Raw genomic sequence first — 12449 nt, 5'->3', positions numbered from 1 at the left:
AGTGGGTTCATTTGGTCAACGGCCTAGCATGCGGGTGTATAAGGTGGACATGTTGGTTGCCTCCTCCCTGCCATTGTGCCATCTGTATTGTTAGATTTTTTGTTTTTTTAGTTTTCTACTCTGGTAGAGACTTTGCAGGACAGTATTTAGACCGGATAGTAGTAATTTTATATTTTGTTAAATGAGGAACCCAGTCATGTCAGTCTATTGTTTAGCTTTGGTTATACTTAGTGCTAGTTGGCTTCATACCAGAGGGGCTACAGGCTTGGACTGGGGAGGGCACTGGGTTGTTTGATAGTCTCATAATTAGTTCTCATGTGGGCATGACTTGGGGATGGCAGGTGTGGGACCGTAGACTTGGTTAGCTTAGGATTAGTGGGATACTGGTTAGCAGTATCCCTGTACTGGCAGGGGCTCATTGTATGCTAGTATAGGTGGTATGAGTTTAAATAAAATTAGATTGAATTCTAAGTACTTTTCCTACTCATTACTTTAATGAATATAAAACACCTGTACATTCTTTACCATTATCACTACCTTTATTACTATTAAGAAAAGAATACTCTACTTGAGGTAGAGTTAGAGAAAGTTTATGATAGGCATTATAGATAGAAGACATTGGTCTTGTACTATCGGTAAGGTAGGCATAGGCCTAGTACTATCGTAAGGTAAAGAAGAGAAGTATAGTTCCCTGTCGCCAAGAACTAACTATCCAAAGGGGGATCGTTACATAATAGCTATTCAGAGGTAGTGGATTTATTAAGACAAACACCCACTAGTAGTGATTTCAAGGGACAAGAATTGTCGACACAAGTTCCTGAAAGTGCTGAAGATGATCATAATTGGGACAGGAATGATATTAACGCTACTCACTCTCCTGTCTCCTTTGATTTTGGAGTATAGATCTTCTGTCCTTTCTCTTTTTTCTTTTTTTTTCTACGCATTTTGTAAGCAAAGTGGTATAAGAGAAAGAGGTTATGTGGTTAGGAGAGGAAAGGCGGGGTAGAGGTAGAGGATAGGTGGAGGAAATATTGAGGCAAGATGGAAGAAAGTTGAGTGAAAGGTGATCGGTTGTCTGAAGTACATCAATTATAAAAGCTAGCTGGATTTGGGTACTGTTCAGGGAAAAGGAGTAACTTCATTTTTTAGCTGTTTTGAGTTAGGACCAGTTTTAGTTTGCATAGCAACCAACAACCTTTTGAGAAAAGGAGAAAAACATTTTTTTCACAATAAAATTGAAATAGTCCAACCAGCAATAGACTAAACAGCATCAAAATTAAGGATATGATTGGACTCAGCTGTCTGTTTAATTCTATGTAAATATTTTCTATCATACAGGTAAATAATAGGTTCAACCAAGACTATTGATTGATAATACATATTAAAAAAAGTTAAAAGAGCTGAATAAGCACAATTAATAACTGTTTTAACTTGAATCCACTGCCTTTCGCTTATTTTTAGAGCCAGGAGGTTTACCACGACCTCTTTTGACAGGAACTGTGGTTAGAGATTCCGCCAACTTGTTATTGGAGTTCTCACCTCTATCTGATTCTTGGGCCAGCTCACACTGGACTCCTTTAGCATTAATTGCCCGTAGATTCTTCTTTTCACATACAGTAGAACTTAGTTGATCATCTGGCTTTGAGTAGTACCATTGATTGTGGTACTGAGATGGAACATAAGGAGAATATTTATTCCAGAGATCGTGACGTTTCTCTGGATTCAATCCTGTATCTGGAAGTCCACATGGTTTAATCTTCATAAACATGGGTAAGGCAAAGTCCTTTTTTCGTAAATCCACCTTCATCCACTCATCCTGTGGTAGTCTCTTTACTTCAACAATACCTGGATTCAGTGAAAGAAAACGAAAGAAATGATAGCTTTGAATTCCCTTCATGGCATTCAAATAAGACTTAGGAGCTGACTTCCAATTCCGAAACATAGCTTCTGGAGGATCTTTGAAAAACCGTATAGCTTTTATATTACCTGCCTTATCAGTAGTATCAACCAGTGCTGCTGCATATATTTCGGGAGTCCAAACCTCATTTCTGTTTGCCTTTTGCTTCACTGTTCCAAAGCCACGATCTACACTATTTCTTGTGTGACCCTTGATCTGGAATCCCAGTACAATTTCCTCTATATCCTGAGCTACAACTAGCCAACAAAGATACCACAACATTGTCTTATTCTTATTCTGGCCTCCACAATTGTCTGCCCAGAGGTGAATCTGGGCTTTAAGTCTTGAGATTGCAGTCAAGAAACAATGCAAAATTGACACAACTTGGTTAGCCCCCTTTCTCTGCTGTGCTTCTGTAAACGTAGCATGATAATGCTTATTAATTGCATCATCAACTATACCAAATACATATAACTTGAATGGAGACCAATAGTACCATGGAGATGGCTGTTGTGGTACTCTGGGTATTTCAACCACTTGTTGAAAATCAAAGGAAAAAGCACTTACCTCAGATGCCAGATCTTTTGCTTGTTGAATATCATTTTCATAAGCTAAACGACATGCTCTGTACTCTTGTTGATGTACTTGTAGTTGCCTTATCTTCTCATCCTGCTGTGAAATTTCTATATTCAATAGCTTGTTACAATCAACCTCTTCACCAATACCTACTACTAAGTTCTCCTGACCTTTAGATAGGTTTCACAATATGGTACACTCATTACCGACATTTTTGGAGGCTTTCCGAATTTTCATAAAGCGCAATGTCTCAGAGCTTTTCCATATCCGATAAAACTTTGTAAAAGAGACTTGCACCTCTACCTCATGTAAACCAATAGACATAAGATACATTTTATAAATTGTATGATAGGAAAGATGAGATAGAAGGTAAATGATCTTTTCTACCTCCATATAGTGCACAACTTTCCCATCTATCAACTTCCGCTTATATGTACATGTTGCAATCACTTTACCTTCTTCCTCCATCATACCTAGGAGAAACTTTTCTACCTTTATTATAGTCTCTGGTGGTGTCTTATTAGCAGGAATATGGCTATGATTACCATGTAGTTTGGGAATAGGCATTTGAGTTTTACATAAGTAATGAATTAGAGCATAAAGCCGTTTTAAGGAAATGTTCCAAAAGATTGTAAATACATTTAGACATACTGTATCAACAAAGGAAAGGAGGTACTTAATCATTCTATATTCCTGCTTACGCACACAATAATCCTTATACTGTGCTTCCCACTGCTTTGACAGTGTTTTGTTATTTGATAACTGGGGTATTAGAAGGTATGTTATCATTAACTTTTTCTCTTTTCTTAACAGTCCATCATGATAGGTAAGCCATTTTATCCATGTTTCAAGATCTGCTTTCTGAACACACTTTTGTGAGCAAGAACAGGCATGAAGGAGTATTTTCAAGCACTGGGTAGGCATCTCAGCTAGTTCATCATCCTCAATATCTTGTTAAGTTTATTCTCTTAGTATTAACACATCAAATTTAAAGCAATTAGAATTAAGACTTACCAGCACCAGATAAACTTTGATTATCAATTGTACTACTATCAGACCCCGAGTCTGAGCTATCAGCATAACTCTCAGAAGAGCAAGAACTAGAATCTCTATCCATAGTTATTTTCAAACTAATTAGATCAAAAAGAATCTTTAGAAACTGGAAATTGTGATATAAGAAGAGGTTTGTAGTCAGGAAGGAAGTAAAAGTATTAAGATTTTCTTTCAAATAGACTTATCTATCAGCTATCTTATAGTAACCTTCTCTCTAACCTAACTAGGAGATAATTGCACTCTATTTCATCAAATCTCACTCTTATAATTCATATGAGAAGTTTTACCTATACTCTTACTTTTACTTTTGTTGCATTTGGTCTTCTTAGTACAGGTTAATTATGTCAGTTACTTTTCAAGAAAGTGGATACATTTCAATAAACCTTAAAATAACTATAGATTGTATTCCTGAAAATATTTGAAAATTTAGACATGTGCATTCAGGAGTGGGCTATATTTCTATGTAAAAAAGTATTTTACGACAAATTTTCAAAATAATCATTACAAGTGGACTGTTGGTTCAATTTTAAAATTAAATATATTTCAAGAGGTCCAGGGGGTACTCTACCTTGTAGCAAATACTGAGAGCCATTGTAACGATCCCCTTTCAGATAGTTAGTTCTTGGTGACGGGGAACGATACTTATCTTTCCTTTCCCTTTCTTTCCTTGTCTTACGATAACTCTAGGCCTCTGCCTATGTCACCGATAGTACAAGACCTCTGTCTTCTACCGGAAACACCTATCGTAAGCTTTCTCTAACTCGTCTTCGTAACAAGTGCTTCTTAGCGTAACAATAATGTTGCAATAAGGATAAAGATCGTAAAGGTGTTTTATATTCGTTAAAGTAATATGTAGGAAAAGTACTTAGAACAAAGCGTGAAGAACCTATCTTCCTCGGCCGCATCGGCCTCCTTATATAGTATTCTTCCCGCCTTTAATCATGTGACCTAAAGTGGTCACATATGCAAAACCAAATCAAAACAAACTAATCATGTGACCAAAGTGATCATATACTCAAAACCCATGACCTTATAGCGAGGTCATGTGTAAAACTCATAAACCAATCATAACGCAATAAATAAGTCATATGACTCGACTGAGTCATATGCACGAAACCCATGACATCATAATGAGGTCATGTGCGAAACATAAATCATATGCGCAAGGCTTGCCCATAAGGCATACTCGTAAGGCATACTTGTCAGGCGCATGTCCCATGACTCATACTTGAGCCATGTGCAAAAGCATCACAAATCCCACACATAACTAATCATACAACCCGAATAGGTTATATGCGTGAAACAATAACATACCTGTGACTCGTAACCATGTGTCATGTGAAAACCCTTTCCTCACTAAGCCACGTTCGTGACATATGACTTGTTTCTTATGTTATGATTAGTTGATGAGTTTTTGTACATGACCATAGTATTAGGTCATGGTTTTGTCCATGTGACCACTTTGGTCATATGACTAGTTTGTTATAATTTGGTTTTGCGCATGTGACCACTTGGGGTCACATTACTAGAGGTGGGAAGAGTGCTATATAAGAAGGCCAGTACAGCCAAGGAGGATAGGCTCCTTACGCTTTATTCTAAGTACTTTACCTCCCTCTTTTACTCGGTATCAGAATGTGAAGGTTCAGTGTTGATCCAGTCATAGTCCTTGATTTCTATCTCACGATATTCTTCAAGTCTTTAACTTCAATCACCTTTCAGGGGCATCGTTGTTATACCTCCTCCTATATTTGCTAGAAGTTCTTTCTTCCTGTTACTTATTCTTTCAGTTGTTGGTCTACATTACTTCCTCATGGTAGCAATAACTAAGTAAGCTTCTACCCTATCTACCACGTCCGCTTTACATTCATGGGTAATTCTGTCTCATGCTGTCAAGAAGAACTTCACTATTGAGGCTGAAGTCTCTCACCTTCGGCATCACATCTCTGTCCTCTCTCAGCAACTTCATCGTGCTGAGAAAAAAACATCTACCTTATTGGCTACCCTGACTTCTAAATCCAATACTGTTCACGGTTTAGTGATAATTTTGGTGGCTAAAGCTCATACTGTTATCCCCTCTTTCCCTGTCCTCTCAGTCAATTCAGTTACTACTGTGGTCACTATTAGGGGGAGTGGACTAGACTCTGAGAATTCTCCGCATCCAGCGGAGGAGCTCCCTTAGGGGAATATTGTACTGGCGGTTATCCAGGCCTCTCTTGCCGCTTCGGTTTTAGGTGGTGGTATGGGTGGACTGGTTCCTAATTCGTCACGTCCGGTTGAGGCGCTGGCTCCTGGTGTGAGTAGGGCAAGTTCTCGTGTAGTGATACCAGCTGCAGAGGTATCACCCCCTTCGGGGGGGCAGGTGCCTGTGTTCTCTGTGGCTGAGCCCATGGCTGGTCAGGGTAACGCCTCTGGTGGCATCCCCCCTGTAGTGGAGGGTGTTGATGAGAATGGCTCATCTACTCCTATTACTAGACCTGCATCCAGGGGTGGGAAGAGGAAGAAGAACAAGAAGCACTGGGTCAAGTAAGACCAGACCTCACCTGAGTCACTTGTCCCCTACTCGGAAGAGTCATCATCTTAGCCTGTTCACTAAAGCGAACAAGAGCTACAGAGTCTAAGGTGGGTTCACCACCGGTAGAGAGCACTGAGGAGTTTGAGGAGGACTTAAATTCTTGGATATATTCAGCCAGGTGTCAACGGCTCAGGGACTACAATATCTGGGCTGTTTCTGGCGAGGCTTTCAGATTACGCTGCTACAGTAAGGCCCCCCAGATTCTCTACAACAGTTCATACACCCTCAGCTAGGGAGTCTTCGCCCTGTAAGTCCTCTATCCCTCCAGTCTACGCACTTGGATGTTGGGTGTTTCCTTTGTTTAGGGATGAGAGTTGGTGCCGGGGCGGTCGGTAGGGAGTCCTTGGATCATTGAGTAGGAGTACTGGGGTGGAACTTTCTTCAGGAGGAGGTTATCACAGGGTCACATTCAGATGACGGTAGTAGAACTTTTGTATTTTGTATGGGTAACTTGGCTGGCAGGTAGGCTGGACTAAGGAGAACTTTTCTTTACTATTAATGACTTTGTATTTGGTATTCTTGTTGGGGAATGGCACAGGCATGTTTGAGGTACAGGGTTGAAGGTTTAGCTAGTTTGTAGTTAGTAGTATCCATAATGTGACAACCTGGAGGCCCGACCCGGTAGCTCATCATATGCCAGTGTTGGCGGTATGAGTTTAAATAAAATTAGATTGAATTCTAAGTACATTTCCTACTCATTACTTAAACGAATATAAAAAGCCTTTATGTTCTTAACATTATCACAATCTTTATTACTATTCCGAAAAAGAATACTCTACATGAGGTAGAGTTAGAGAAAGCTTACAATAGATATTACAGATAGAAGATATTGGTCTTGTACTATCAGTAACGTAGGCATAGGCCTAAGAGCTATCATACAGTAGAAGGAGATGAGAAGTATTGCTCTCCATCACCAAGAACTAACTATCCAAAGAGAGATCATCATACCAAGTATTAAAGTGATACTTAAAACGAAACATAAACAAAATCAAGTATTGAAAGATACTTAAAACAAACCAAGTATCAACGTGATACTTAAAACAAAATATTAAACAAAATTCTTCACCCAGTACCTATACTAGTTACACTACTCAGATTGTAATCTCACAGTTGATTCTCTTACTTTGTACTTCTTTGCCTTTGATTTCAATTTCAAAAAAATATGTTTCTTCTAGACTACCTAATTATCTTTATTGTCTGTACTATAAATCTGACTTAGGTTATTTTCTTATATCTTCTAATTCTCACAACTGGCTAGTTATCCTAAATTGTTTAGTTTGTACAAGTTTCTCAGCTGGTCTTAATTGTTTAATCAACTATGCTCTATTAGGGCCCATTCGTTAGTGTCTCTTGCTAACTGTAGTTGCCAAGACTTGAATATCACCCCAGTAAATCTTGTAGGTATGGTTCTTTTTTCTACTTCTTGTAGAATTGTCTTCTTTCTTTCTCACATTGATCACACTTTACAAGATTTCTTAATGTGCTTCAGACTAATTTGAGTACATAGTCTTAGCAGTTTCTTACATTTTCTTCTTCTATCAATTCATAACATGTTCTCTAAACTCTACCATATAGATCCTGTAGAGCTTTATAAGTTAGGCCTCTTGCATAACAACTATCTTGGCCTGTTTAAATATGTAATGGAATAGGTAAAAGAATTACTGCAGAAGCACAAATGGCAGCAGGCATTTAACAATATGTACTAGTAGAAAGGGTATTCTCCTTACTGCAGATTCAGGGTACTAAAAAAGACCTATTAGAAAGTCATACAATAATAAAGAAAGAAAATGTATAACCTCAGCCAATGTATTTCAGCTGTATTAGCATCTATATTATAAAATCCAGACTGTTCTTGGCAATTCCCTTTCAAGCAAATCTTGTAATATGTTAGTATGCTGAGCAATTTCAGTTTGATGGTACAGTATCAAAGTCATATACCTGATACCATATCTTACATAGAAAATTATCTGCAGATATTTTAACAAACAAATGATATCTTTCTTGAGTTTTGTACCTCAATTGCTACTCATGCCAAGGCAAGTTGTCAGCACCATGAACTATGAGAATATATAGCAGATCAACCAACTATAGTACTTCCCAGTACTACTACCACCAAATGCCGTCAACTAGTAGGTAAGAGGAGTTAAAGTATAAATCGCCAGGCAGATTTGGTTCAGTATGAGAATCACTTTAACTTTATCAAGATGCACTACCGGAGTCACTTTACAGTCTATGTCTGATGTTTTGAGTCAGTTATGATATATTCCACTAAGATCTATCAACAGGTACATAAGAAATAGATCCTGAAGATTATAGGAGATCAAATAAGAGTGCAGCAACCCAACAGATCTTATTATAATATGGCCACCAGCATGCACTGGGAATGAGGTTACTTATAATAAAAGAACTTTCTCAAGCCAATAACTAAATCAAAATAGTCAATATGATAAAAGAGATTTAAACCTCTCAGTCTTCAAGTTACAGTCAGCCATAGCGAGTTCTCAGGGGCCATACAAGAATACTCAAATACTAATTAACTTTTATTAGGCCCTTGAGATCAGTTATTCTACTATTGTAGAAGAGATAGCATGTTCTATCAAGTAGACAGTACCAAATAAGCACTGACTACCTAGAAATTACACAGAACTGGGATTGCGTCCAGTAGAGTAATTTACTCAGCTTTAAATTCTGGTTCCAAACTTCTAATCAAATGTCATCTTCAAGATTCACTAAGCTTACTGTACTAGAATGAAGATTTACCAATATACAGGAGTTAGAAATAATTGGATACAAATTTAAACTAGTAGAATGAACAGTTATGAGAATCTATAAGGGAGGAAAGTAGCATAATTGTTAGGACTATTTAAGATAAAAAACATCTGGAGTAAGGCTAGAGGTATCAGTTGGCTAGTATTGGTTCAAGTACTTCATCTACTGAATGGTAGAAGATTTTACAATACTAGTGAATACATCTAAGTTTGCAAGCAGTGTGGGAGTCAGGATATGCAGATTGTTAATATAAGTATGGTGATTGGACTAGTGTATCTGATTCCTACTGGGGAGAGTTAATAGATAGTGAATCACCAGATTGATCTGCAAACATTCAATATGATATATTGAATTCTTATATATATACCAATAATAACTATATATAAAGATTACAAGAGAGCTACTAGCTAAGTAAACTGAAAAATGAAAAAGTGGGAGCAAAGAGGATATGTGGGGTATGAAGTAATAAGATCAATATAGATATAAAATGTATAGATTAGGGTAGACATAGTTCATTCTGCAAGCTGGACAGAAAACAAACCATAAATCATCTGGTACCTATACTGCATTACTTACTATTATCTTTACAAAATATGAGTCTTTCAGCTATCATCCTGATATCAATATCATAGTAGAAAAGACCAGAGATGGCAGTAGAAATAATTACAAAGTATAAAGAAAACAGTGTGACTCAGAATATAGGTACCAGACAAATGGATTATAGGATTACACCGAATATTGTACACAGAGGACCTTTTATAGGATGCTATCAGATGGGTCCTGTTTTCCTGAGCTAGTCAGTCAAGTAAAGCTGCATTCAAGAAGCAAAGATCTGAGAACAATGTAAGAAAGATCGTCAGACAAAATAGGAGGTGGAGTAAGATAGCAGACAATACTGGAATGAATAGGATCTATGACAAACAAGTGAGGTGGAGGGTGTGAAGGTTGAGGCATGGGAATGTACCAAACAGGAAGGATGAAATGAGCCTGCATAAAAATGCTCAGATATACAGAATGAACAAAAATGGCTCTCCGTATCCAGATATGGACGTTCTTCATCTGAGGAGAAAATATTTTTTGCTGATATTTATAACTTCACATATTACTACTTGTTAAAGAAAAGAAGAACCTCCTCCAACTACCTCTAATCTTTCCTAATATTTCATCCGAACTGTACTTGCACCACTACTTTGAACAAAGGCCTGTCCCTAACACTGTCTCTGCACATATATTGTGCATTGACAAAATTAACTGTAATTCAACAATCAGTAGAAACCTACTCCTCTTCATCGCCTCACACTCTCAACACTACCTAAAAAAATTACTCTAAGTTAACCAAGAAGAAACCATTCTACTCAATTTTTTTAATAAACTATGCCTCTTATTCTTCCCAGTCATGTCAAAAAACCTATTCTCTTGTCACAAATATAGCTAAGCATGGAAAAGGTTTTCACATGACGTATAATTATGAGTCATAGGTATGTTCTTGTTTTATGCATATGACACATTTGGGTCATATGATGCTATGGTTTGATAGATTTTGCACATGACTCGAATATAAGTCATGGGATATGTGCTGGGCGAGTATGCCTTGCAAGGGTGCCTTGCAGGTATGCCTTGCGCATATGATTTATATTTAGCATATGACCTCATTGTGAGGTCATGGGTTTTGCGCATGTGACTCATTCGAGTAATATGACTTGTATATTGTGTTATGATTAGTTTATGAGTTGTCGCACATGACCTTACTATGAGGTCATGGGTTTTGAGCATGTGACCACTTTGGTCATATGATTAGTTGGTTATATTTTGGTTTCATGCATGTGACCACTTTGGGTCACATGACTACTGGTGGGAAGAACACTATATAAGGAGGCCAGTATAGCTGAGGAGGATAGGTTCTTCATACTTTGTTCTAAGTACCTTACCTACTTATTACTTTAACGAATATAAAATATCTTTACATTCTTTATCATTATCACAACTTTATTATTGTTACACCAAAGAGAGCTCTTTACGAAAAAGAATTAGAGAAAGTTTACGATAGTTGTTCCCAATAGAAGACAAAGGTCTTGTACTATTAGTAACGTAGGTATAGGTCTAGAGCTATCATAAAACCAAGAAGAAGAACAAGAGAGGTATTGTTCCCCATCACCAAGAACTAACTATCCAAAGAGGGATTATTACATCTCTCCACACATCTCTCTGAGTTTACCTAGAGGAGGATTCTCAGGTTACACAAGTCTCAGATGAGATATCAGCAAATTTTCCACTACCTTAATATTCCCTACACTACTGTCCGAGACACAATTGCAAAGGGACATCAGGAGAACAAGGAGAATAAGGGTAGAGGAAGACATCCTGAAACTACCAACTCAAAAGATAATGCTATAGTGGAGGAAGGTCTTAAAAATCGCCATACTACATATTTTGACATTGCCAAGCAAGTTGCTTCCAATATTTCTAGTAGGACAGTAAGGAGAAGACTTGAAAAAAAGCATCTTAGAAAGTGGATGGTACAAGAGAAAGTTCATTTGGATGAGGATCTAGCTCAAGAGAGGTTGGAATAGGCATTAGCTCATAGGTATTGGACAAAGGAGATGTGGAGAAGGAAGGAAATGTGGAGGGATGAGGTAGCTGTGGAAAGGGGGGGAGGAAAGAGGAGAAAATGAGTTTTCAGATACCCATATGAGAAATGGAATAAGGATTGTGTTGAACCTAAGGCTAGGAGAGGGGAGAGAGGGATTAGCCAGATGATGACTGGTTGTTTTTATAGTCAAACTCATGGTCTTTTTTTGCCTGTTTTTCCTGATCCTTCTGCTAGGGGTGGAGTTACTAGGAAGTCAATTATTGATGTTTATAATCATTATGACTTTCTAGAGATATGGGAGAATATCAGAGAAAAGACTGGAGAAGAGGTATTTTTTATCATTGACAATTCTAAGACTCACTTGCCTTTTAGGAGATGGCTCAGAGGGCAGGGAATTACACTAATGGAAATTCCTGCCTATTCACCAGATTTCAATCTAATTGAAAATATTTGGTCTCTAGTGAAAGGTAAGCTTCACAAGCACTGCCCTGAGCTATATCTTATGAAGGGTGATGTCAATGTGGTCAAGAAGGCAATAGTAGAGGCCATCACTCATTGTTGGAAACTTCTTGACTCAAAGGTTTTTGATACTTTAGCTGGATCAATGGTGGATAGAATAGAGGCAATTATTAAGGCTGATGGATGGTATACCAAATATTAATTTCTACTATGTATTTACATCTTTTAATTTTTTTTCTGGTTTTCATGATAGTAGACTGGTGGGTGAGTGTGGTTATCATTGCCAAAGATTTTCCTCTGTTGAATCACGGTTAATTTTGTCCACGTACAATAGGAAACATTCAGTGACTGCCATCTTGTTTTTTTCTGCACATACTACTCATGAAATAATACCAAATCCACTGCACTACTACTGCTAGTACAACAACCCCTGCTAGCGGAAAGTGCAAAACTTATGGGCTGTACCTCCGTATACAGGATCAATCCCAGTTTTTTGTAGTGAATAGAGCAGATATATAACTTAAGTGAACAAA

The sequence above is a fragment of the Tuber melanosporum genome (genome assembly GCF_000151645.1).
Source record: "Tuber melanosporum whole genome shotgun sequence assembly, scaffold_24, strain Mel28".
NCBI classification, from domain to species: Eukaryota; Fungi; Ascomycota; class Pezizomycetes; order Pezizales; family Tuberaceae; genus Tuber; species Tuber melanosporum.
The sequence above is the reverse complement of the archived record's forward strand: the minus strand, read 5'-3'. Positions refer to the sequence as shown.